Source organism: Erythrolamprus reginae, chromosome 2, assembly GCF_031021105.1.
Source record: "Erythrolamprus reginae isolate rEryReg1 chromosome 2, rEryReg1.hap1, whole genome shotgun sequence".
Lineage (NCBI taxonomy): Eukaryota > Metazoa > Chordata > Lepidosauria > Squamata > Dipsadidae > Erythrolamprus > Erythrolamprus reginae.
Window position 1 is genome coordinate 24,013,900 of NC_091951.1, and position 26,339 is coordinate 24,040,238.

The following is a 26,339-nucleotide window of genomic DNA, read 5'->3' on the forward strand; positions in this document are numbered from 1 at the left end:
TCTCCATCAGATTCATCTGCAAGGCAGAATAGCCTTTTCATTTGAAAATTTACCTTCCTTTTTTTCATTGGGCCTTGGGTCTATTCCCTACACACCCCTCAACCATCAAACACCTGCCTTTTGGAGACCTCCTGGAGGCAGCCATCATTTTCACTGCACACACAATCCCTGAATGGACATTGCATTATGTGAAGATAGCAAAACAGCAGTTTCTCTATGTCCCACATGACAATGAATCAGAAGCAGCCAGCCTTTATTTTATTTTATTTTGGTTTGTTTATTGATTTGATTTGATTTCTATGCCACCCTTCCTTTGAGACTGAGGGCGGCTTACAACATGTTAGAAATCTACATAAAAAACAGTATGCAGTGTCCCCTTGCTACTTTACGGTTCATCTTTTGCGGATTCGCTACTTCACGGTTTTCAAAGGGGGCTTAAATCCATTATATCCATTGAAAATTTTAAATCCATTGAAAATTCATAAAATTCTTCTACAGACCAAATATACGTTAAATACATTAAAAATATCTTTACTTCACGGAAATTCGTTTTTCATGGGTGGTCTTGGAATGCATCTCCCGCGAAAACAAGGGATTACTGTACAATGGTATCTCTACCTAAGAATGCCTCTGCTTACGAACTTTTCTAGATAAAACCTGGGAGTTCAAGATTTTTTCGCCTCGTATCAAGAACCATTTTCCATTTACAAACCCAAGCCTCTGAAACTGTAACCGGAAAAGGCAGGGAGAAGCCTCTGTGGGGCCTCTCTAGGAATCTCCCGGAGAGGAAAAAAGGCCTCCACCCATATGCGCCCCTTTCGGTAGACTCGGGGCGGCTCACAACACAATAAAAACAGTTCATGACAAATCTAATAATTTACAATTTAAAAACATTTAAAAACCTCATTATTAAGCAGACATACATACAAGCATACCATACATAAATTGTATAGGCCCGGGGGAAATATCTCAGTTCCCCCATGCCTGATGACAAAAGTGGGTTTTAAGAAGTTTACGAAAGGCAAGGAGGGTAGGGGCAGTTCTAATCTCTGGGAGGAGCTGGTTCCAGAGAGTCGGGGCCGCCACAGAGAAGGCTCTTCCCCTGGGGCCCGCCAACCGATATTGTTCAGTTGGCTGGGACCCGGAGAAGGCCCACTCTGTGGGACCTAATCGGTCGTTGGGATTCGTGCGGCAGAAGGCGGTCTCGGAGATATACATTTTTCTCCTTAAGAACCTGGTCACAGAACAAATTAAGTTAGTAAGTAGAGGTACCACTGTACTAAAAACCCAGAATTAAAACTAAATAAACAGATTCACACATCATACATCCAACATTCATTAATTGGGCGGGGCAAGATGTCAAGTTTCAATGGCTCCAAGCCGGCTGGCAGAGATGGGTCTTTAAAACTTTGCGGAAGGCAGGGAGAGTGGGGGCGGTACGAATCTCTGGGGGGAGCTCATTCCAAAGGACTGGAGCAGCCACAGAGAAGGTCCTTCCCCTAGGCCCTGCCAGACAACATTGTCTAGCTGACGGGACCTGGAGAAGGCTGACTCTATGGGCCCTAAAAGGTTGCTGGGATGTATGAGGCAGAAGACGGTTCCGTAAATAATCTGGTCTAAATTTTAAAGAAGCTGCATCCATAAGTCCATCACATGTCCCAAGATTGAATTCCAGGCACACTGAAAATAATGGCTTCTTCTAAGACATAGCCATGTAGCCCTGCGATGCGGGTCCTGGCCTTTTTCACCAACATTAGGTTCATTGAAAGGATATGGAGGAGCTGTGAGGCCTAGTGGGGTGGGAGTCAGGCCTAAGGACTGTCGGGACGCAGCAAGAGAGGAAAAAGGCTTTTGGGGACCATGTGCATGAGGAAAAGGCTTGTGGAGACCCTGTAGGAGAGGGGAAATCTTGATAACAAACAAACAAAAATCAGACATTACACCCTTATCAAATTACCATTTTTCAGTGAATGATCAAAAATCAAATTTAACCCTTATCTAAGCTCATCAAGTTTTACTTTTAAAAAACTTCATACAGTATTCCTTCATCAAATTAATATTTTCAATAGTTTTTCTCCAATCATAGATTTACTTCTGAGATAACTTTCACTAAAATGAATCAGGTTGGAAGTTAAATAATCAATTTCTCACCTACATTTCCAATGACAGATCAACAAGGAAATGCTCATTAACCTTTGCCTAAATATGGATTTCTTTAATTTTTAATGCTATGTGTAAATGTACATTACCTATAAGGCATTTGCATGATTTCTCTCCTGTATGTATCCTCTGGTGTCTCACCAGGTTAAAACGGTGACTGAACTATTTCTCATAATCAGGACATTCAAAGGGTTATACTCCTGTGTGAGTCCTCTGGTGTTCCACAAATCTGGAATTCTGTCTGAAAATTTTCCCACAATAAGGACATTAAAAAGGTTTTTCTCCTATGTGAGTCCACTGGTGTCCCACAAGTCATGAATTCTCTCTGAAACCTTTCACACAATCAGGACATTTAAAAAGGGTTTCCGCTTGTGTGAGTCCTCTGGTGTTTTACCAGGCTGGAATTATAAGTCAAACTTTTCCCACAAACAGGACACTCATATGTTTTCTCTCCTGTGTGAGTCCTCTTGTATTTAACCAGGTTTAAATTTTGACTGAAACTTTTCCCACAATCAGGACATTCAAAGGGTTACACTCCTGTGTGAGTCCTCTGGTGTATCACCAAAGTGGACTTGTGACTAAAACGTTTCCCACCATCAGGACAATCAAAGGATTTCTCTTCTCTGTGAGTCCCCTGATGAATCACCAGGCTTGAATTCTGATTGAAATCTTCCCCACAATGAGGACATTCAAAGGGTTTTTTCCGTGTGAGTCCTCTGGTGTTCCACAAGGCTTAAATTGTGACTGAAACCTTTCCCACAATCAGGTCATTCAAAGGATTTATCTCCTGTGTGAATCCTCTGGTGTGTCCCCGGGATTGAATTCTGATTTAAATCTTTCCCACAATCAGGAAATTCAAATGGTTTCTCTCCTGTGTGAGTCCTCTGGTGTTTCACTAAAGTGGACTTGTGACTGAAACTTTTCCCACAATCAGGACAATCAAAGGGTCTCTCTCCTGTGTGAGTCCTCTGGTGTATCACCAAACTGGAGCTATGTCTGAAACTTTTACCACAAACAGGACATTCAAATGGTTTATCGCCTGTGTGAGTCCTCTGATGAATCACCAGGCTGACATTGTGACTGAAACTTTTCCCACAATCAGGACATTCAAAGGGTTTCTCTCCTGTGTGAGTCCTCTGGTGTATCACCAGGTGGGAATTGTGATTGAAACTTTTCCCACAATCAGGACATTCAAAGAGTTTCTCTCCTGTGTGAGTCCTCTGATGAATCACCAGGCTTGAATAACTATTGAAATCTTTCCCACAATCAGGACATTCAAATGGTTTCTCTCCTGTGTGAGTCCTCTGATGAATCACTAGACTTGAACTCTGATTGAAACATTTCCCACAGTCCGGACATTCAAAGGGTTTCTCTCCTGTGTGAGTCCTCTGGTGTTTCACCAAACTGGAGTTCTGACTGAAACTTTTCCCACAATCAGGACACTCAAAGGGTTTCTCTCCTGTGTGAGTTCTCCTGTGTCTAACCAAAGTGGAATTGCAACTGAAACTTTTGTCACAATCAGAACATTGGAAGGGTTTCTCTCCTGTGTGAGTCCTCTGATGAATCACCAGGTGGGAATTCTGACTGAAACCTTTCCCACAAATGACACATTCAAACGGTTTGTTTCCTATGTGAGTCCTCTGGTGTATCACCAGTTGGGAATTTGCAATGAAACGTTCCCCACAATCAGGACTGTTATATGATTCCTTTCCTGTGTGCATCCTCTACTGTATCACCAGTTGGAATTCTGAGTGAAAGTTTTCCCACAGCTGTTTTCCCCTGGTGTGATTCCTCTGATGCTGGAAAAACCATTTATTGCATTGGGAGCACTTATAGGACTTCTCCCCTGTGTGGACCCTCTCATGAAGCACAAGGGAACTGGTCTCAATAAATCATTTCCCACATTCAGATAATTTGTATGGCTTTTGTCCAGTGTGGGTCATCTTATGCTTAATGTGTGATTAGCTATGTCTTCTTTTCCCCCAATAGATACATCTATGGAGCTTTTCCACCAATGATGTCCTTGAAGAAGTCAAAAATATTTGTGATCATTTGTTGCTTGGAGCTTTGATTGAAACTACTGTTTTTTTCCTCGCTGGGCAAAACCTGCATTACTGTTTACTGACCAGTATTAGTGTCTACTTTTTATGGCCATTCAATTGTCTTTTTCCTACCCACTCACTTCTAGATATTTCTATCTTTTTTTAATGGAAAAAATAATCTCCTTTGACCTTTTCATGTAATCTGTTGTTGAGTTCTGCACACTCTACTGTTTCCAATTTGAAATATCTTCTTGATTTTCTCCCCTTTGTCTCTGAACAGTTGGGGAAAGAGAAGAATTGTGTTCTTTTCTGGAGGCTCAATTTGCTTTCATTTTCAAAGTTGCTGGTTATTCTCAGTTGTCCTGAGTGCTCTTACTGGCATTCTCTTCATCTGTAGGATGGAAATAAAACTGGAAGTTTAAAATTGTTTCTTTATAAAATGGTTGCAGAAGCTGTGAAAAAGCGTACACCACAACTAAAAATCAAACATACCACAATGTTGCAATAGCTTCTAATGTTAATTATGATTCATTTGATACATTAAACATTACTGAGATCAAAATTCAAATATACATTCAATCATGAAATACATTGTTGAGTCAATCACAAATTCTTCATACTGCAATTATTGGATTAGAATCTCTTCAATTCAGATAAATGTTTTACCATACAGGCTATTTTTCCTTCATAGTTTAAATGTTATAACTGAAACTCAATTCAAACTATGATTAAAATGTGAATTCAAAGGCTGGCCAGACAGCAGATGGACATCTGTAAATTTATATGTCATGTGGAAAAAAACCCAAAAATTAAACATAAAATAATTGCAAGGTGCCAAGGAAAGAGGTTTGAGTTGACCAGATTTGAAACTGTACTTTGATGCTTGTTGTTTTCTGGCAAAAAGAGTGAGTGACTCTCCAAAATAAGAAGTTCCTTGAGCTTGACAGGCATGAATAAAGATTTTGATGGCAAAGCTCTTTATGGAATGATAAGGTTAAATGAAATATTGATTTTAATCGTCACTTTGTTAGACATGCCTTCCTCTTTGGGTATCTCCTCCCTAGGAAAGCTTTATTTGAAAAGAAATGGTGGAGAGGCCAAACTGGTGGACTTATGGTCAAATAATATTGTTTAATTATTGTGACCCTATTGTGAAAAATGAATTGAAACCTGGAAGTGGATGGGAGTGAATGGATCAGTTGGCAGAAGATGAATGGTCCATGTCACGAACTTATGGGTGTAGGACAGGGGAATGAACTGTTTTTAGTTATAGTTTTAACCACTATGTTGGTATTGTATTGTTTTATTGCTGTTGAGAGCAGTTCACCTTCCTGCCTTTTGAGAACTTTTGGCTGCAGCAACAAAAGCAGGAGAAGCAATAGAAGTCTTTCTCCCCCTCAAACTCTGCCAGAAATGAGTCTTTGTGAGACTCATCAGGCCGCCACAGCTTCTTGGAGCATGATTACGCAAGGCTTGCTGTGCCGTTACACAAACAAACAGCAGCACAGCCATGAGCGTTGTCATACAGGCACAGCTGGTGTCCTGCTGCTCGGCCTTTATGTGCAACCTGCCAGCGGTGCTGCCATTCCTGCATTCAATGGCACAACAAGCCTTGCAATGTCCTGCTTCAAGAAGCTGCAGCGGCGCGATGAGTCTCACAAACACTCATTTCCGGCTGCGTTTGGGAGAGAGAAAGAAAGATTTCTGCTGCTTTCATAGAACCATAGAAGACTGACGGCAGAAAAAGACCTCATGGTCCATCTAGTCTGCCCTTATACTATTTCCTGTATTTTATCTTAGGATGGATATATGTTTATCCCAGGCATGTTTAAATTCAGTTACTGTGGATTTACCAACCACGTCTGCTGGAAGTTTGTTCCAAGCATCTACTACTCTTTCAGTGAAATAATATTTTCTCACGTTGCTTTTGATCTTTACCCCGACTAACTTCAGATTGTGTCCCCTTGTTCTTGTGTTCACTTTCCTATTAAAAACATTTCCCTCCTGGACCTTATTTAACCCTTTGACATATTTAAATGTTTAGATCATGTCGCCCCTTTCCTTTCTGTCCTCCAGACTATACAGATTGAGTACATTAAGTCTTTCCTGATAGGTTTTATGCTTAAGACCTTCCACCATTCTTGTAGCCCGTCTTTGGATCCGTTCAATTTTGTCAATATCTTTTTGTAGGTGAGGTCTCCAGAACTGGACACAGTGTTCCAAATGTGGTCTCACCAGCGCTCTATATATTCCTTGCATAGCAGCTGCAGAAGCGAGGGGCAGGAAGCCCTTCCATGCCTGGCAAGTGGGCAGAAGAGACAATAAGAGGAGCCCTGTCTCACTCCATTTCCCCCAGTTAAAGGCAGCCTGGTTGCCCCCCCTTCCCCACCCTCTCTGGCGCTGGAAGCCAATTGACAGGCACACACTCAGTGTCAGAAATAATTTCATTTCTGAAGGTAATGTCACAATGCAAGTAAATGGTTTGCAACCATGGGAGAGGCTGATGAAAGCCATAACCAGCATGTAATCATAGGTTTGCTAATTGTGCTGCAACCTGATTGGCTGTATCCTATTTAAGGAAGAACACCCTGGCGTGGGTTTTGTTTTGTTACTGAGAGTGGTTTGATACAGGGCGGTTTGTTATAGACAGATTTGTATGTTAGTGGTTAGTGCTTAGTGGTTGCAGTGGTGGATTTAATAAGAGTTATAAGATAGTATTGTATGACAGTTTATTTAGAGAAGCAGTTTGATAAAAGAGAAGTAAAATATACGGTATATTTTACATGAAAGCCTGCTGCTGTGTTTTGTTGAAGACTTCAATTAGGTAGAAACATAGAAACATAGAAGATTGAGGCTCTGCCCCTGGGAAGATTGGTCCCAGGGGCAGAGCCTTCTCTGTGGCGGCCCCGACTCTCTGGAACCAGCTCCCCCCGGAGATTAGAACTGCCCCCCCTCCTTGCCTTTCGTAAACTCTTTAAAACCCACCTTTGCTGCCAAGCATGGGGGAATTGAGATATCTCCCCCGGGCCTATACAATTTATATATGATATGTTTGTGTGTATGTCTGCTTAATAACGGGGTTTTTAAAATGTTTTTAAATTATTAGATTTGTCATGAATTGTTTCATTGCTGTTATGAGCCGCCCCGAGTCTACGGAGAGGGGCGGCATAACAAATCTAAATAATAATAATAATAATAATAATAATAATAATAATAATAATAATAATAGATAAAATAATGCCTAAAGACTTCAAGATTTGAAGTACCAGTTTTGCCATGAACGTCCTAAATTCCAAGTAAGGGCAGAAAATACTCTTTACAACCACTCTGGTGGCATTCCTATCGAAGCAGTCCACACCTACTGACTGCATTTGGGACTGGCATCTGAGTCACTAAGCACCTGATAACACAACTTACATCTACTCCTCTGCATTTTTTAAACAAGTCCCTGTGTGTTTAAAAGGCAAGTTCACCTGACTGTGGCTTGCAACTTCCTGCTTTCATCCATACTCATTTTGCTTGACAAGAATTTAGGTCACAAAATGGAAGGTCACAAATAGGGATCCCGAGTGTGGGATGCCGAAACCATCATAGAAACATAGAAGACTGACAGCAGAAAAAGACCTCATGGTCCATCTAGTCTGCCCTTATACAAGTTTTTTAAATTTTATCTTAGGATGGATCTATGTTTATCCCAGGCATGTTAAAATTCAGTTACTCTGGATTTATCTACCACGTCTGCTGGAAGTTTGTTCCAAGGATCTACTACTCTTTCAGTAAAATAATATTTTCTCATGTTGCTTTTGATCTTTCCCCCAACTAACTTCATAAACATGCACCAGTTGGCAGAACCCAAATTGGTGCAACTCCTTTTCTTGCACCTTCATAGGAACTGCTGATTTGTTCAGGTCACTGAACAAGTGCTACAATGACCACTGTCTGTGACCGGCCAGCAGAGGTTGGTCCAACTTTTCTAGATAAGAACCGGGTGTTCAAGATATTATGTATAATATAATTTATAATTATAATTTAGAATTTATGATTATAATATAATTAACTCAGTTCTACCCAATAATGTACAGTATTGGGTAGAACTGAGTTAATTATATTAGTCCGGCCCTCTAAAACCATCCCAAATTCTCATGCGGCCCTATGGCAAAATTAATTGCCCACCCCTGACCTCCCTTCTAACTCTGTTATTTTGTTGTTGTTATTATTATTATTATGGAAATGGTCTTAGTTCTCATGCTCGAGGAGGGGGCTGCACTACGGGACCGCGAAGCTCACATCCAACTGTGTACAGTATTCCTATATCCTAGTTGCTTCTCTACTTCCTCGCTGCGGAGGAAACCAACCCGCCTATCTTGCTCCCAGCCTCTCCTCCGACCCGGTCCCCAACTCACCCACCAGCTGCTGCGACTCTCGGAAGGGCCCAGAAGATACTCGGCCCACCACCTTCCTCCCCTTCTCTTCCTTCCTTTCTAGCAATGCAGTACTTGATGGTTTTAACCCCTTAAAGCACAAACCCAGAGGCCTCTGCTTACTGTACCGACGGCTTTTTAGGCATCCATGTTGCCCGTCTGACCGCCCTCTCCCGATAGGAGGAGGTAAAGCAGGCTCATCGCGTGTGTGTGTGTGTGTGTGTGTGTGTGTGTGTGTGTGTGTATATATATATATATACGAAAACAAATATATATATATATATATATATATATATATATATATATATATATATATATATATACACACACACATGTATATATATATATATATATATATATACATACACACACATACACACACACACACACACATATATATACACACACACATACACACATAGTAAAATACATGATGGTTACAGATACTCATAGTAAAATATATCTAAGAAAGAATAGAAAAGAAGATATAGGAATAGAACATATCAGTGAAAGAATAGAAGAAGAGATATAGGAATAGAAGAAAGGTATAGGAGATATAGGAGAGCAATAGGACAGGGGACGGAAGGCACTCTAGTGCACTTGCACTCGCCCCTTACTGACCTCTTAGGAATCTGGAGAGGTCAACCGTGGATAATCTAAGGGTAAAGTGTTGGAGGTTTGGGGATGACACTATGGAATCCTTCTAGCAATCAATCGGTGCAAGTGAAATAGTGAAACAAGGGAAGATTAGATACATGCCTAAAAGTTCATGAGGTTCTTATAGAATTACAGAATAAGAGTTGGAAGGGTCCAATTCTTCAAGCAGGGGAACCTGCTCTCTTGCCTTTTCTTAAAACCTCCTCGGGGGAGCAGCCACAACTTCTGGAGGGAAAACATTCCACTGAGTAATTGTCCTTACTGACAGGACATTTCTCCTTAATTCTACATTGGATCCCTTTCTCTTTTCTCCCACTGTTACTCCTTGTCCTACTCTGGGGAACTTTGAAGAATAGGCCGCCCTCTCTCCCTTTCTGTGTAAGCATAGCTCAATTGTGATTGTATATGGAGGATTGCCTGTAGTATCTTTTTAGCTTCATTCTTGCACTGCCTAAATAATTGCTCTGAGCAACTTTCCCAATTTCCAGAGGAGGTAGATTTCCACTTTAATTGAACACAAGAACAAGGGGACACAATCTGAAGTTAGTTGGGGGAAAGATCAAAAGCAATGTGAGGAAATATTATTTCACTGAAAGAGTAGTAGATCCTTGGAACAAACCTCCAGCAGACGTGGTTGATAAATCCACAGTAACTGAATTTAAACATGCCTGGGATAAACATATATCCAGCCTAAGATAAAATACAGTATAAAGGCAGACTAGAGGTCTTTTTTTGCGGTCAGTCTTGATTTGATTTGATTTCTATGCCACCCTTCCCCTGAGACTCAGGGCGGCTTACAACATGTTAGAAATCTACATAAAAAACTGTATACAGTAATCCCTCGCTACTTCACGGTTCATCTTTTGCGGATTCGGTACTTCACGGTTTTCAAAGGGATCTTAAATCCATTGAAAAATCTTAAATCCATTAAAAATCCATAAAATTCTTCTACAGTGCTACTGAAGTCTATTAAAGAAACTGGTAGGATATCACATGTAGTTCCAGGTGAGACACATTATAGAATGACTGTTTAATGCAAAGGGTGGATTTTAAAAGATGAAATGCACGTTAAATACATAAAAAATATCTTTACTTCACAGAAATTCGTTTTTCAAGGGTGGTCTTGGAATGTATCCTCCGCCAAAACAAGGGATTACTGTACAATGGTATCTCTACCTAAGAATGCCTCTACTTACGAACTTTTCTAGATAAGAACTGGGTGTTCAAGATTTTTTCCGCCTTTTCTCAAGAACCATTTTCCACTTACAAACCCAAGCCTCCGAAACTGTAACCGGAAAAGGCAGGGAGAAGCCTCTGTGAGGCCTCTCTAGGAATCTCCTGGGAGGAAACAAGGCCGGAAAAGGTGGGGAGAAGCCTCCATGGGGCCTCTCTAGGCATCTCCCGGGAGGAAAGAAGGCCTCCACCCACCCTGTGGTTTCCCTACTTTGATTCCTATGGGAAAAATTGCTTCTAACTATACATTTTTATACTTAAGAACCTGGTCACAGAACAAATTAAGTTAGTAAGTAGAGGTACCACTGTACTAAAAACCCACAATTAAAACTAAATAAACAGATTCACACATCATTCATTGGGCGGAGCAAGATATCAAGTTTCAATGGCTCCAAGCCGGCTGGCAGAGATGGGTCTTTAAAACTTTGCGGAAGGCAGGGAGAGTGGGGGCAGTACGAATCTTGGGGGGGGGGAGCTCATTCCAAAGGGCTGGGACAACCACAGAGAAGGTCCTTCCCCTAGGCCCTGCCAGACGACATTGTCTAGCTGAAGGGACCTGGAGAAGGCAGACTCTGTGGGCCCTAAAAGGTCGCTGGGATGTATGAGGTAGAAGATGGTTCCGTAAGTAATCTGGAATAAATTTAAAAGTAGCTGCATCCTCAAGTCCATCACATGTCCCAAGATTGAATTCCAGGCACACTGAAAATAATGGCTTCTTCCAGGACATAGCCATCTGGCCCTGCGATGCGGGTCCTGGCCTTTTTCACCAACATTAGGTTCATTGATATTCAAAGGATATGGAGGAGCTGTGAGGCCTAGTGGGGTGGGAGTCAGGCCTAAGGACTGTCGGGATGCAGCAAGAGAGGAAAAAAGCTTTTGGGGACCTTGTGCACGGGGAAAAGGCTTGTGCAGACCCTGTAGGCAGCGTTCCCCGTAAGCTGCGCGCGTGCATACGCACACACCCCAAAATACCCCCCCCGCGCACCCTTTTCCACGGGCGCACGCTCCCCATCCCCCTGCCAGTCCGTGGGGGGTGGGGGTGGGGAGGCGCTGGCAGTAAAAGGAAAGGGAGCTGCGGCCGCCCCTGCCTCCCCATGGTGCCTCCGGCCCACTTGTGCCCCTAGCTTCTCGGCCCTGCCCCCCGCCCGCCCGATCCGCCCCTTCTGCTCCTCCGCCACCTCCTGCCTTGGGGCTCGACTTCTCCCGTGGCAGTGGCGGCTGCGGCTTCTCGGGACGAAAGTGCTCCCAGCCAGGGGGCTGCGAGAGAGGGCTTTCTCCCTGTGGTTCGGGAATGCCCGCCTCGCCCCTCTCCCAGCCCCTTCGCTGGGAGCGCTTTCGTCCCGGACTTTCAGCAAGGGGGCTGCAGTAGAGGCAGGGCAGGCGTTTCCGAAGCACTCAGAGAAAGCGCTCTCGCAGCCCCCTGGCTGACAGAGAGAGAGGGAGAGAGAAAGTAAGTGAGAAAGAGAGAGAGAGAGAAAGGGGGGGAGAGAGATAGCAAGAGAGAGAAGAGAAAGAAAGCAATAGAAAGAGAAAGAAAATGAGAGAGAGAGAAAGAAAGAGAGAGAGAGAGAGAGAGAGCAAGAGGGGGAGAGAGAAAGAGAGAGAAATGACTCTTGATTTAAAGCGTATGGTAAAAAGCACCGAAATAATAACAGAGTAAAAAAACCCAGCCATTTGTGTGTGTGTGTTTGTGTGTGTGTGTGAACTCTTGAACCATTTCCAATAGCTCACCTGTTATTGGAAATGGTTCAAAAGTTCAGACACACACACACACACACACACAAGGGGGAGGAGACAGGGATGGAAAAAGAGGAGAAGACAGTAATAATAATAATAGATTTTGGTTTTGTTTTATTATTAATTTATTTTAATAAAAAAAGAAGGGAATTTTTTCCCTATCTATCTATCTATCTATCTATCTATCTATCTATCTATCTATCTATCTATCTATCTATCTATCTATCTATATGTCTATGCCGCCCAGTCCCAAATGGACTGTTGCTCAGACACTATACTTTTCCACCCACACCGAAAAAAAATTAGAGGGAACATTGCCTGTAGGAGAGGGAACGGCTTGTAGGGACCCTGTGAGAGAAGGCAAATCCTGGAGGGATCCTGTGGAGAGGGAAAATCTTGATAACAAACAAACAAAAATCAGACATTACACCTTTATCAAATTACCATTTTTCAGTGAATGATCAAAAATCAAATTGAACCCTTATCTAAGCTCATCAACTTTTACTTTTAAAAAACTTCATACAGTATTCCTTCATCAAATTAATATTTTCAATAGTTTTTATCCAATCATAGATTTACTTCTGAGATAACTTTCACTAAAATGAATCAGGCTGGAAGTTAAATAATCAATTTCTCACCTACATTTCCAATGACAGATCAACAAGGAAATGCTCATTAACCTTTGCCTAAATATGGATTTCTTTAATTTTTAATCCTATGTGTAAATGTACATCACCTATAAGTCATTTGCATAATTTCTCTCCTGTATGTATCCTCTGGTGTCTCACCAGGTTAAAACGGTGACTGAACTATTTCCCATAATCAGGACATTCAAAAGGTTACACTCCTGTGTGAGTCCTCTGGTGTATCACCAAAGTGGACTTGGGACTAAAACTTTTCCCACCATCAGGACAATCAAAGGGTTTCTCTTCTGTGTGAGTCCTCTGATGAATCCCCAGGCTTGAACACTGATTGAAATCTTTCCCACAATCAGGACATTCAAAGGGTTTCTCTCCTGTGTGAGTCCTCTGGTGTCTAACCAAACTGGAACTGCGACTGAAACTTTTCCCACAATCAGGACATTCAAAGGGTTTCTCTCCTGTGTGAGTCCTCTGGTGTATCACCAAAGTGGAGCTATGTCTGAAACTTTTACCACAAACAGGACATTCAAATGGTTTATCACCTGTGTGAGTCCTCTGATGAATCACCAGGCTGACATTGTGACTGAAACTTTTCCCACAATCAGGACATTCAAAGGGTTTCTCTCCTGTGTGAGTCCTCTGGTGTATCACCAGGTGGGAATTGTGATCGAAACTTTTCCCACAATCAGGACATTCAAAGGGTTTCTCTCCTGTGTGACTCCTCTGATGAATCACCAGGCTTGAATAACTGTTGAAACTTTTACCACAATCAGGACATTCAAATGGTTTCTCTCCTGTGTGAGTCCTCTGATGAATCACCAGGCTTGAACTTTGATTGAAACTTTTGCCACAATCAGGACATTCAAAGGGTTTCTCTCCTGTGTGAGTCCTCTGGTGTTTCACCAAACTGGAGTTCTGACTGAAACTTTTCCCACAATCAGGACATTCAAAGGGTTTCTCTCCTGTGTGAGTTCTCCTGTGTCTAACCAAAGTGGAATTGCAAATGAAACTTTTGTCACAATCAGAACATTCAAAGGGTTTCTCTCCTGTGTGAGTCCTCAGATGAATCACCAGGTGGGAATTCTGACTGAAACCTTTCCCACAAATGACACATTCAAAGGGTCTATTTCCTATGTGAGTCCTCTGGTGTATCACCAGTTGGGAATTTGCAATGAAATGTTCCCCACAATCAGGACTGTTATATGATTCCTTTCCGGTGTCCATCCTGTAGGTTGGAATTCTGAGTGAAAGTTTTCCCACAGCTCTTTGCCCCTGGTGTGATTCCTCTGATGCTTGAACAATCATTTATTGCATTGGGAGCACTTATAGGACTTCTCTCCTGTGTGGGCCTTTTCATGAACTAAAAGGGAACTAGTCTAAATAAATCATTTCCCACATTCAGATAATTTGTGTGGCTTTCCTCCAGTGTGGGTCATCTTATGCTTAATTTGGGATATGCTATGTCTTCTTTCCCCCCTATAGACACACCTCTGGAGCTTTTCCACCAATGATGTCCTTGAAGAGGTTAAAAATATGTGTGACCTTTTGTTGCATGGAGCTTTGATTCAAACTACTGTTTTCTTCCTCATGGGGCAAGGCCTGTATTACTGTTTACAGACCTGCATTAGAGTCTACCTTTTTCGGCCATTCAATTGTCTTTTTCCTACCCACTCACTTCTAGATATTTCTCTCTTTTTCTGAATGGAAAAAATAATCTCCTTTGACCTTTTCATATAATCTATAATTGACTTTTCCCCATTTGAAATCTCTTCTTGATTTTCTCCCCTTTGTCTCTCATCACCTGGAGAATTGTGGGCTTTTCTGAAGGCGCAATTTGCTTTCAATTCCAAAGTGGCTGATTATTCTCAGCCCTCCAATGATTCAGCAGGCTTGAGTTAAATCTGAAAGTTTTCCCACATTGAGGACATTGCTTTCATTTTCAAAGTTGCTGGCTATTCTCAGTTGTCCTGAGTGCTCTTATTGGTATTCTCTTCATCTGTAAGATTGAAACAAAAGTGGAAGTTTAAAATTGTTTCTTTATAAAATGGTTGCAGAAGTTGTGAAAAAGCGTACGCCATAAGTAAAAATCAAACATACCACAATGTTGCAATAGCTTCTAATGTTAATTATGATTCATTTGATACATTAAAGATATCTGAGATCCAAGCTCTAAGACACATTCAATCATGAAATACTGTACACAAATTCTTCATACTGCAATTATTGGATTAGAATCTCTTCAATTCAGATAAATGTTTTACCATACAGGCAATTTCTCTTTCATAGTTTAAATGTTATAACTGAAACTCAATTCAAACTATGGCAGATGGACATCTCTAAGTTTATATGTCATGTGGAAAAAAAACAAAAATTAAACATAAAATAATTGTAAGGTGCCAAGGAAAGAGGTTTGAGTTGACCAGATTTGAAACTGTATTTTAATGCTTGTTGTTTTCTGGCAAAAAGAGTGAGTGAAGTTCCTTGAGCTTGACAGGCATGAATAAAGATTTTGATGGCAAAGCTCTTTATGGAATGATAAGGTTAAAGGAAATGTTGATTTTAATCGTCACTTTGTTAGACATGCCTTCCTCTTTGGGTGTCTCCTAGGAAAGCTTTTTTGAAAAGAAATGGTGCAGAGGCCAGACTGGTGGACTTATAGTCAAATAATATCATTTAATTATTGTGACCCTATTATTGAAACCTGGAAGTGGATGGGAGTGAACGGATCTGTTGGCAGAAGATGAATGGTCCATGTGACAAACTTGTGGGTGTAGGACAGGGGAATGAACTGTTTTTAGTTATAGTTTTAACCATTAGGTTGGTACTGTATTGTTTTATTGCTGTTGAGAGCCGCCCCGAGTCTTGGAGAGGGGCGGCATACAAGTATAATTCATCATCATCATTATTGTTGTTGTTGTTGTTATTATTATTAAAGTTATTATTAATAAATTGGCACTTTGAGGAAGTTTTGCCTCAGACTCTGATTTGTTCTTAGATGCTATTTGGAAGCCTGACACAATGGGCATTTTCTCAGTTTTAAAAGATCTGTTCTTTTCCCCGTGCTACCAAAGACCTTCTGGGATTCTTTACAAGAAGGGAGAAATGGAGGGAGGAAGACTAGGGGTGAGAGAGAGAAAGACCTCATGGTCCATCTAGTCTGCCCTTATACTATTTCCTGTACAGTATTTTATCTTAGGATGGATCTATGTTTATCCCAGGCATGTTTAAATTCAGTTACTGTGGATTTACCAACCACGGCTGCTGGAAGTTTGTTCCAAGGATCTACTACTCTTTCAGTAAAAAAATATTTTCTCATGTTGCTTTTGATCCTTCCCCCAACTAACTTCAGATTGTGTCCCCTTGTTCTTGTGTTCACTTTCCTATTAAAAACACTTCCCTCCTCAACCTTATTTAATCCTTTAACATATTTAAATGTTTTGATCATGTCCCCCCTTTTCCTTATACAGATTGAGCTCATTAAATCTCTCCTGATAGGTTTTACCATTCTTGTAGCCCGTCTTTGGACCCGTTCAATTTTATCAATATCTTTTTGTAGGTGAGGTCTCCAGAACTGAACACAGTATTCCAAATGTGGTCTCACCAGCACTCTATATAATGGGATCACAAACTCCCTCTTCCTGCTTGTTATACCTCTAGCTATGCAGTCAAGCATCCTACTTGCTTTTCCTACCACACAACCACACTGCTCACCCATATATAAATTCTATAAGCCTAGGGGGAAGGGAAAATTTCAATTCCCCCATGCCTGACGACAGAGGTGGGTTTTAAGGAGCTTGCGAAAGGCAAGGAGGGTGGGGGAAACTCTGATATCTGGAGGGAGCTGGTTCCAGAGGGTCAGGGCCACCACAGAGAAGGCTCTTCTCCTGGGTCCCACCAAACGACATTGCTTAGTCGATGGGACCCGGAGAAGGCCAACTCTGTGGGACCTAACCGGTCGCTGGGATTTGTGCGGCAGAAGATCTTGGCTGGCAGAGGCTCCGACCTGATTCTGGCTGGCGATGCTGCCCGTGCCGATCCTGCTTCAAAGCTGCGGAGACAGAGCCCCAATGCCGGTCCCCCTCCCCTCAGTCCCAACTTGACAGGGTTAGGGCTGGCAAGAGTGTGCCAGAAACACCTACAGGCGCTGGAGAGACAGACCTCCCCCAAAATAAGGTCAAGTGCTTATTTCGGGGGTCAAAAGAAAATAAGAATCAATCTTATTTTTGCGGAAACATGGTACATATGTAGAAAATTCATGTGTTTTCAGCCTGAAAGCTGTCCCCAAACTCAAAATGATTACAGTCAAACCTTCTTTCCTGACTTTAAAGATGTGGGGGCTTTAAGTCATGGCATCGGACCAGAATATCTCTGGGACCGCCTTGTGCCGCACGAATCCGAGCGACCGATTAGGTCACACAGAGTTGGCCTTCTCCGGGTCCCGTCGACTAAACAATGTCGTTTGGCAGGTCCCAGGGGAAGAGCCTTCTCTGTGGCAGCCCCGACCCTCTGGAACCAGCTCCCCCCAGAGATTAGGATTGCCCCCACCCTCCTTGCCTTTCGTAAACTCTTTAAAACCCACCTTTGCCGCCAGGCATGGGGGAATTGAGATATCTCCCCCAGGCCTATACTATTTATGTATGGTATGTTTGTGTGTATGTCTGCTTAATAACGGGTTTTTTAAAATGTTTGTAAATTATTAGATTTGTCATGAATTGTTTTATTGCTGTTGTGAGCCGCACCGAGTCTACAAAGAGGGACGGCATACAAATCTAATTAATAATAATAATAATAATTGATAAAATGATGCCTAAAGACTGCAAGATTTGAAGCACCAGTTTTGCCATGAACGTCCTCAGTTCCATGTAAGGGCAGAAAATACTCTTTACAACCACTCTGGTGGCATTCCTATCGAAGCAGTCCACACCTACTGACTGCATTTGGGACTGGCATCTGAGTCACTAAGCACCTGATATCACAACTTACATCTACTCCTCTGCATTTTTTAAACAAATCCCTGTGTGTTTAAAAGGCAAGTTCACCTGACTGTGGCTTGCAACTTCCTGCTTTCATCCATACTCATTTTGCTTGACCAGAATTTAGCCTGGAAGGTCACAAATAGGGATCCCGAGTGTGGGATGCCGAAACCATCATAGAAACATAGAAGACTGACGGCAGAAAAAGACCTCATGGTCCATCTAGTCTGCCCTTATACTATTTTCTGTATTTTATCTTAGGATGGATCTATGTTTATCCCAGGCATGTTTAAATTCAGTTACTGTGGATTTACCAACCACGTCTGCTGGAAGTTTGTTCCAAGGCTCTACTACTCTTTCAGTAAAATAATATTTTCTCATGTTGCTTTTGATCTTTCCCCCAACTAACTTCATAAACATGCACCAGTTGGCAGAACCCAAATTGGTGCAACTCCTTTTCTTGCACCTTCATAGGAACTGCTGATTTCTTCAAGTCACTGAACAAGTGCTACAATGACCACTGTCTGTGACCGGCCGGCAGAGGTTGGTCCAACTTTTCTAGATAAGAACCGGGTGTTCAAGATATAATATATAATATAATTTATAATTATAATTTAGAATTTATGATTATAATAGAATTAACGAAGTTCCACCCAATAATATACAGTATTGGGTAGAACTGAGTTAATTATATTAGTCCGGCCCTCTAAAACCATCCCAATTTCTCATGCGGCCCTATGGCAAAATTAATTGCCCACCCCTGACCTAGAAGGTCCCTTCTAACTCTGTTATTTTGTTGTTGTCATTATTATTATTATAAAAACGGTCTTAGTTTTCACCCTCGAGGGGATTGGACTATGGGACTGCCAAGGTCGCATCCAATTGTGTTTTCCTATATTCTGGTAGCTTCTCTGCTTCCTCGCTGTGGAGGAAACCAAGCCGCCTTTCTTGCTCCCAGCCTCTTCTCCCACCCGTCGTCAACTCACCCACCAGCTGCTGCTGCTGCTGCGACTCTCGGAAGGGCCCAGAAGATACTCGGCCCACCACCTTCCTCCCCTTCTCTTCCCTCCTTTCTAGCAATGCAGTACTTGATGGTTTTAACCCCTTAAAGCACAAACCCAGAGGCCTCTGCTTACTGTACTGACGGCTTTTTAGGCATCCATGTTGCCCGTCTGACCGCCCTCTCCCGATCGGAGGAGGTAAAGCAGGCTAATCCCGTCTCTCCCTGTTAAGGCGTTTGCAAGACGTTTTCACGGATTACTTGCCATCAGGTCACTTTCGACTTTCTTTCTTTTTCTTTCTTTCTCTATTTATTTCTCTCTCTCTCTCTCTTATTTATTTATATTTATTTTGTCCAATACACAATGGGGGTTTTTGTCAATGAGAGTCTACGGAGAGGGGCGGCATACAAATCTAATAAATAAATAAATAGCAAAATGTTTTCAAACCTGTCCCCAGAATTTATTTATTTATTGCATTTGAATGCTGGAAACGTAGTCATAAATGTGGAACATTCTACCACATGTCTTCATGCAAGGAAATTGTGGCAAAATGGGTGGAAGGAATGTTGAAATATAAAATTCAAATGAATCCAGACCTGTATTTATTGGGAATTTTGGATCTGAAAATGGAAAAAACCTTTCACATACTTTGAATGTCCTGTATGTGGCACAGGGGTCCCCAAACTTGGCAACTTTAAACTTGTGGACTTCAACTCCCAGAAATGGTGGTGTGTTAATTCCATTATGTCTAAAAAGTCATGTCTTGTAGATATCCCAAAGGTGCTTTTTCAGAAGGCAACTGGACTTACTTTACTTTTTTTAAAAGATCTTTTGCTTCTCATCCAAGAAGCTTCTTCAATTCTGACAGGAGAGTGGGGAATGGAATTCTGTCAGAGCTGGAGAAGCTTTATGGTGAGTAGTGAAACATCTTCCAAAAACAAAAACCACAAGAAAGTCTACTTGCCTCCCGGAAAAACACCTTTGGGACAACCCTGACCTGGATGACTGAGAATCTCTACAAACTTCTGTTCTTAGAATTTGGGTGGTGGAGAAATTTTAATTTTAATCCCATCTCTAGTGATGAAGGTCCTTTACTTATGAATAGACTAGCCGGGTCTTTCTTAATGAAAGTATCTGCTGGGGACTATTAAGAAAGACGGCTTTCTTTCTTTAAAAACATACTTCTCAATTTCTCCTTTGGGGGAATATATTCTGCCTTCTAATATTCCCCAAAATATTTAATTCTTCTGGGGGTGGGGGTGGGGGTGGGATATTTCCCACAATCCCAAAACTGATTTCTTCTGGCACCCAAGGATTTGGGACACGGCAGCACCATCAGGCCAGAGACATCCAAGAGCACCCAGTGTGCCAATTCCTTCCTTTATCTGAAAAAAATCCATGTGCTTCTGTAGATCTGCTTTTATGGAAGTCTCCATTAGGAAAGGAAAGGAAGGAAGGAAAGAAGGAAAGGAAAGGAAAGGAAAGGAAGGAAAGAAAGAAGGAAGGAAAGAAGGAAAGGAAATGAAAGGAAAGAAAAGAAAAGGAAAGGAAGGAAGGAAAGAAGGAAAGGAAATGAAAGGAAATGAAAGGAAAGGAAGGAAGGAAAGAAGGAAAGGAAAGGAAAGGAAAGGAAGGAAAGAAAGAAGGAAGGAAAGAAGGAAAGGAAATGAAAGGAAATGAAAGGAAAGGAAGGAAAGAAAGAAGGAAGGAAAGAAGGAAAGGAAATGAAAGGAAAGAAAAGGAAAGGAAGGAAGGAAAGAAGGAAAGGAAATGAAAGGAAAGGAAGGAAGGAAGGAAGGAAAGAAGGAAAGAAGGAAAGGAAATGAAAGGAAGACTTTTGCTGCTTTCCTTCCGTGCAGAAGCAGGGAAAGGAAAGGGAAGGAAGGAAGGAAGGAAAGAAGGAAAGGAAAGGAAAGGAAAGGAAGACTTTTGCTGCTTTCCTTCCGTGCAGAAGCAGGGAAAGGAAAGGAAAGGGAAGGAAGATAGGAAGGAAGGAAGGAAGGAAAGAAGGAAAGGAAATGAAAGGAAAGGAAAGGAAGGAAAGAAAGAAGGAAGGAAAGAAGGAAAGGAAATGAAAGGAAAGGAAAGAAAAGGGAAGGAAGGAAGGAAAGAAGGAAAGGAAATGAAAGGAAAGGAAAGGGAAGGAAAGAAGGAAAGGAAATGAAATGAAAGGAAAGAAAAGGAAAGGAAGGAAGGAAAGAAGGAAAGGAAATGAAAGGAAAGGGAAGGAAGGAAGGAAAGAAGGAAAGGAAATGAAAGGAAAGAAAAGGAAAGGAAGGAAAGAAGGAAAGGAAATGAAAGGAAAGGAAAGGAAGGAAAGAAAGAAGGAAGGAAAGAAGGAAAGGAAATGAAAGGAAAGAAAAGGAAAGGAAGGAAGGAAAGAAGGAAAGGAAAGGAAGGAAAAAAAGAAGGAAGGAAAGAAGGAAAGGAAATGAAAGGAAAGAAAAGGAAAGGAAGGAAGGAAAGAAGGAAAGGAAATGAAAGGAAAGGGAAGGAAGGAAGGAAGGAAGGAAAGAAGGAAAGGAAATGAAAGGAAGACTTTTGCTGCTTTCCTTCCGTGCAGAAGCAGGGAAAGGAAAGGAAAGGGAAGGGAAGGGAAGGAAGGAAGGAAGGAAAGAAAGAAAGACTTTTGCTGCTTTCCTTCCGTGCAGAAGCAGGGAAAGGAAAGGGAAGGAAAGAAAGGAAGGAAGGAAAGAAGGAAAGGAAATGAAAGGAAAGGAAAGGAAGGAAAGAAAGAAGGAAGGAAAGAAGGAAAGGAAATGAAAGGAAAGAAAAGGGAAGGAAGGAAGGAAAGAAGGAAAGGAAATGAAAGGAAAGGGAAGGAAAGAAGGAAAGGAAATGAAATGAAAGGAAAGAAAAGGAAAGGAAGGAAGGAAAGAAGGAAAGGAAATGAAAGGAAAGGGAAGGAAGGAAGGAAAGAAGGAAAGGAAATGAAAGGAAAGAAAAGGAAAGGAAGGAAAGAAGGAAAGGAAATGAAAGGAAAGGAAAGGAAGGAAAGAAAGAAGGAAGGAAAGAAGGAAAGGAAATGAAAGGAAAGAAAAGGAAAGGAAGGAAGGAAAGAAGGAAAGGAAAGGAAGGAAAAAAAGAAGGAAGGAAAGAAGGAAAGGAAATGAAAGGAAAGAAAAGGAAAGGAAGGAAGGAAAGAAGGAAAGGAAATGAAAGGAAAGGGAAGGAAGGAAGGAAGGAAGGAAAGAAGGAAAGGAAATGAAAGGAAGACTTTTGCTGCTTTCCTTCCGTGCAGAAGCAGGGAAAGGAAAGGAAAGGGAAGGGAAGGGAAGGAAGGAAGGAAAGAAAGAAAGACTTTTGCTGCTTTCCTTCCGTGCAGAAGCAGGGAAAGGAAAGGGAAGGAAAGAAAGGAAGGAAGATAGGAAGGAAGGAATGAAGGAAGGAAGGAAGGAATGAAGGACGGAAGGAAAGATAGAAAGAAAGAAAGACTTTTGCTGCTTTCCTTCCGTGCAGAAGCAGGGAAAGGAAAGGGAAGGAAAGAAAGGAAGGAAGATAGGAAGGAAGGAAGGAAGGAAGGAATGAAGGAAGGAAGGAAAGATAGAAAGAAAGAAAGACTTTTGCTGCTTTCCTTCCGTGCAGAAACAGGGAAAGGAAAGGAAAGGGAGGGTAGGAAGGAAGATAGGAAGATAGGAAGGAAGGAAGGAAGGAAGGAAAGATAGATAGAAAGAAAGACTTTTGCTGCTTTCCTTCCGTGCAGCCAAAAGCAGAAGCAGCAGAACTCTTTCTTTCTTTTCCCCAACTCCAACTCTTTGGCTGCTTTAAGACAGGGTCCCCTCGATTCTGGTCGCTCTTTACCCCGCGGCTTCTGCCTGTCCTGATTCTCCCCCTTGCCACGAGACACAGAGCTAGAGCAATCTAGAGGGAGCTACGCACACATCCCGCAGGACTGGAGTGGCTGCTCTGGGCTGTCCCCAGCAGTGTTTTCAAACACGGTCCTCTTCCTCGCAGACAGAAGCTCCTTTTTAATTTATTTACAGTATTCATGTATTTTGTCCAATACACAACAATATACAATGGAGGTTATAGAGGTTACACTCGAGTAAATGTATATTAGAGAAAGAATAGAAGTGAACATTTAGGAATAGAATATATCAAATAGAGAATAGAAGGGGAATATGATAGTAGTATAAGAAGATTAGAATAGAAGAATAGTAGGTATGATATATGAGATATAGGAGAGACAATAGGACAGGGGACGGGAGGCACACTAGTGCACTTATGCAGGGCCCTTACTCACCACTTATGCATTGCCGTAGCCAAACCCCATAGGAGTTGATCTAGTCACGCGGGATGTGTGCGCACCCGCCCGTCACTTGCTATAGCTGTCGTGGCCAGCAGCCACTCTTTCTGCGGCAGGTAGTCTTGGCCACGGGAGAGACAGAGGGAGGGAGCAATCGAGAGCGGGCTATGTGCACAACCCATGGGACTGGACTGGCTTTTTCCCACAATCAGGACATTCAAAGGGTTTCTCTCCTGTGTGAGTCCTCTGGTGTTTAACGAAACGGGAATTCTGACTGAAACTTTTGTTACAATCAGAACATTGGAAGGGTTTCTCTCTTGTGTGAGTCCTCTGATGAATCACCAGGCTTGAATTACGAGTGAAACACTTCCCACAAACAGGACATTCAAAGGGTTTCTCTCCTGTGAGTCCTCTGGTGTTTAACCAAATTGGAATTCTGACTGAAACTTTTCCCGCAATCAGGACATTCAAAAGGTTTCTCTCCTGTGTGAGTCCTCTGGTGTTTCACCAGACTTGAATTGTGACTGAAACTTTTCCCACAATCAGGACATTGAAAGGGCTTCTCTCCTGTGTGAGTCCTCTCATGAATCACCAGGCTTGAATTATGAGTGAAACATTTCCCACAAACAGGACATTCAAAGGGTTTCTCTCCTGTGTGAGTCCTCTGATGTGTCGACAGGCTGGAACTCTGACTGAAACTTTCCCCACAATCAGGACATTGAAAGGGCTTCTCTCCTGTGTGAGTCCTCTGATGAATCACCAGGCTTGAATTACGAGTGAAACACTTCCCACAAACAGGACATTCAAAGGGTTTCTCTCCTGTGTGAGTCCTCTGGTGTTTAACCAAATTGGAATTCTGACTGAAACACTTCCCACAAACAGGACATTCAAAGGGTTTCTCTCCTGTGTGAGTCCTCTGGTGTATCACCAAATTGAAATTCTGACTGAAACTTTTCCCGCAATCAGAACATTCAAAAGGTTTCTCTCCTGTGTGAGTCCTCTGGTGTTTAACCAAATTGGAATTCTGATTGAAACTTTTGTTACAATCAGAAATTTGGAAGGGTTTCTCTCTTGTGTGAGTCCTCTGATGAATCACCAGGCTTGAATTACGAGTGAAACACTTCCCACAAGCAGAACATTCAAAGGGTTTCTCTCCTGTGTGAGTCCTCTGGTGTTTAACCAAATTGGAATTCTGACTGAAACTTTTGTTACAATCAGAAATTTGGAAGGGTTTCTCTTTTGTGTGAGTCCTCTGATGAATCACCAGGCTTGAATTACGAGTGAAACACTTCCCACAGACAGGACATTCAAAGGGTTTCTCTCCTGTGTGAGTCCTCTGGTGTATCACCAAATTGAAATTCTGACTGAAACTTTTCTCACAATCAGAACATTCAAAAGGTTTCTCTCCTGTGTGAGTCCTCTGGTGTTTAAACAAATTGGAATTCTGACTGAAACTTTTCCCGCAATCAAGACATTCAAAGGGTTTTTCTCCTGTGTGAGTCCTCTGGTGTTTCACCAGACTTAAATTGTGACTGAAACCTTTCCCACAATCAGGACATTGAAAGGGTTTCTCTCCTGTGTGAGTCCTCTCATGAATCACCAGGCTTGAATTACGAGTGAAACATTTCCCACAAACAGGACATTCAAAGGGTTTCTCTCCTGTGTGAGTCCTCTGATGTGTCGACAGGCTGGAACTCTGACTGAAATGTTTCCCACAAACAGGACATTCAAAGGGTTTCTGTCCTGTGTGAGTCCTCTGATGAACAACCAGGTGGGAATTCTGAGTGAAACCTTTCCCACAGTCAGGGCATTCAAAGGGTTTCTCTCCTGTGTGAGTCCACTGATGAATCACCAGCTGGAAATTCTGACTGAAACCTTTCCCACAGTCAGGACATTCAAAGGGTTTCTCTCCTGTGTGAGTCCTCTTGTGTTTAACCAAACTGGAATTGCAACTGAAACTTTTATCACAATCAGAACATTGGAAGGGTTTCTCTCCTGTGTGAGTCCTCTGGTGTATCACCAAACTGTAGTTATGACTGAAACCTTTCCCACAAACTGGACATTCAAAGGGTTTCTCTCCTGTGTGAGACCTCTGGTGTACCACCAGGTGGGAATTTGCAATGAAACGTTTCCCACAATCAGGACAGTGATGTGATTTCCTTCCTGTGTGCATCCTCTAATATACCAACAGGCTGGAATTCTGAGAGAATGTTTTCCCACAATCAGCTGTTTTCCCCTCGTGTGATTCCTCTGATGCTTGAAAAAGCCTTTATTGCCTTGGGAGCTCTTATAGAATTTGCCTCCTGTGTGGACCCTCTCATGAAGCACAAGGGAACTGGTCTAAATAAATCATTTCTCACATTCAGATAATTTGTATGGCTTTCCTCCAGTGTGGGTCATGTTATGCTTAATTTGTGATTCACTATGTCTTCTTTCCCCCCAATAGACACATCTCTGGAGCTTTTCCACCAATGATGTCCTGGAAGAGGTCAAAGGTACGTGTGATCTTTTTTTGCATGGAGCTTTGATTCAAACTACTATTTTCTTCCTCATTGGGCAAGGCCTGCATTACTGCTTACAGATCTGTATTAGTGTCTACTTTTTGTGGCCATTCAATTGTCTTTTTCCTGCCCACTCACTTCTAGATATTTCTCTCTTTTTCTGAATGGGAAAATTAATCTCCTTTAGCCTTTTCATGTAATCTGTTGTTGAGTTCTACACACACTCCTTTGTTCCGTTTGAAATCTCTTCTTGCTTTTCTCCCCTTGTCTCTCACCAGCTGGGGAAAGAGAAGAATTGTGGGCTTTTCTGAAGGCTCAATTTGCTTTCATTGTCAAACTTGCTGGTTATTCTCAGTTGTCCTGAGTGCTCTTACTGGTATTCTCTTCATCTGTAAGATTGAAACAAAAGTGGAAGTTTAAAATTGTTTCTTTATAAAATGGTTGCTAAAGGTGTGAAAAGGTGTACACCACAAGTAAAAATCAAACAGTGCTGAAATAGCTTCTAATGTTAATTATGATTCATTCCATATATTAAAGATTACTGAGATCCAAGTTCAAAGATATACTCAATCATAAAATACATTGTTGACTTGGCTCAATCACAAATTTTTCAGACTGCAATTATTGGGTAGAATCTCTTTCTCTTTCAATTCAGATAAATATTTTACCATACAGGCTATTTTTCCTTCATAGTTTAAATGTTATAACTGAAACTCAATTCAAACTA

At 41.9% G+C, this 26,339-nt stretch overlaps 1 pseudogene; it reads right to left on the reverse strand.

Moving 5' to 3' along the window:
* Window positions 1-252: 252 nt before the first annotated feature.
* LOC139159256 (zinc finger protein 850-like) lies at window positions 253-25,990 on the reverse strand (annotated as a pseudogene).
* Between the last annotated feature and the right edge of the window lie 349 nt (window positions 25,991-26,339).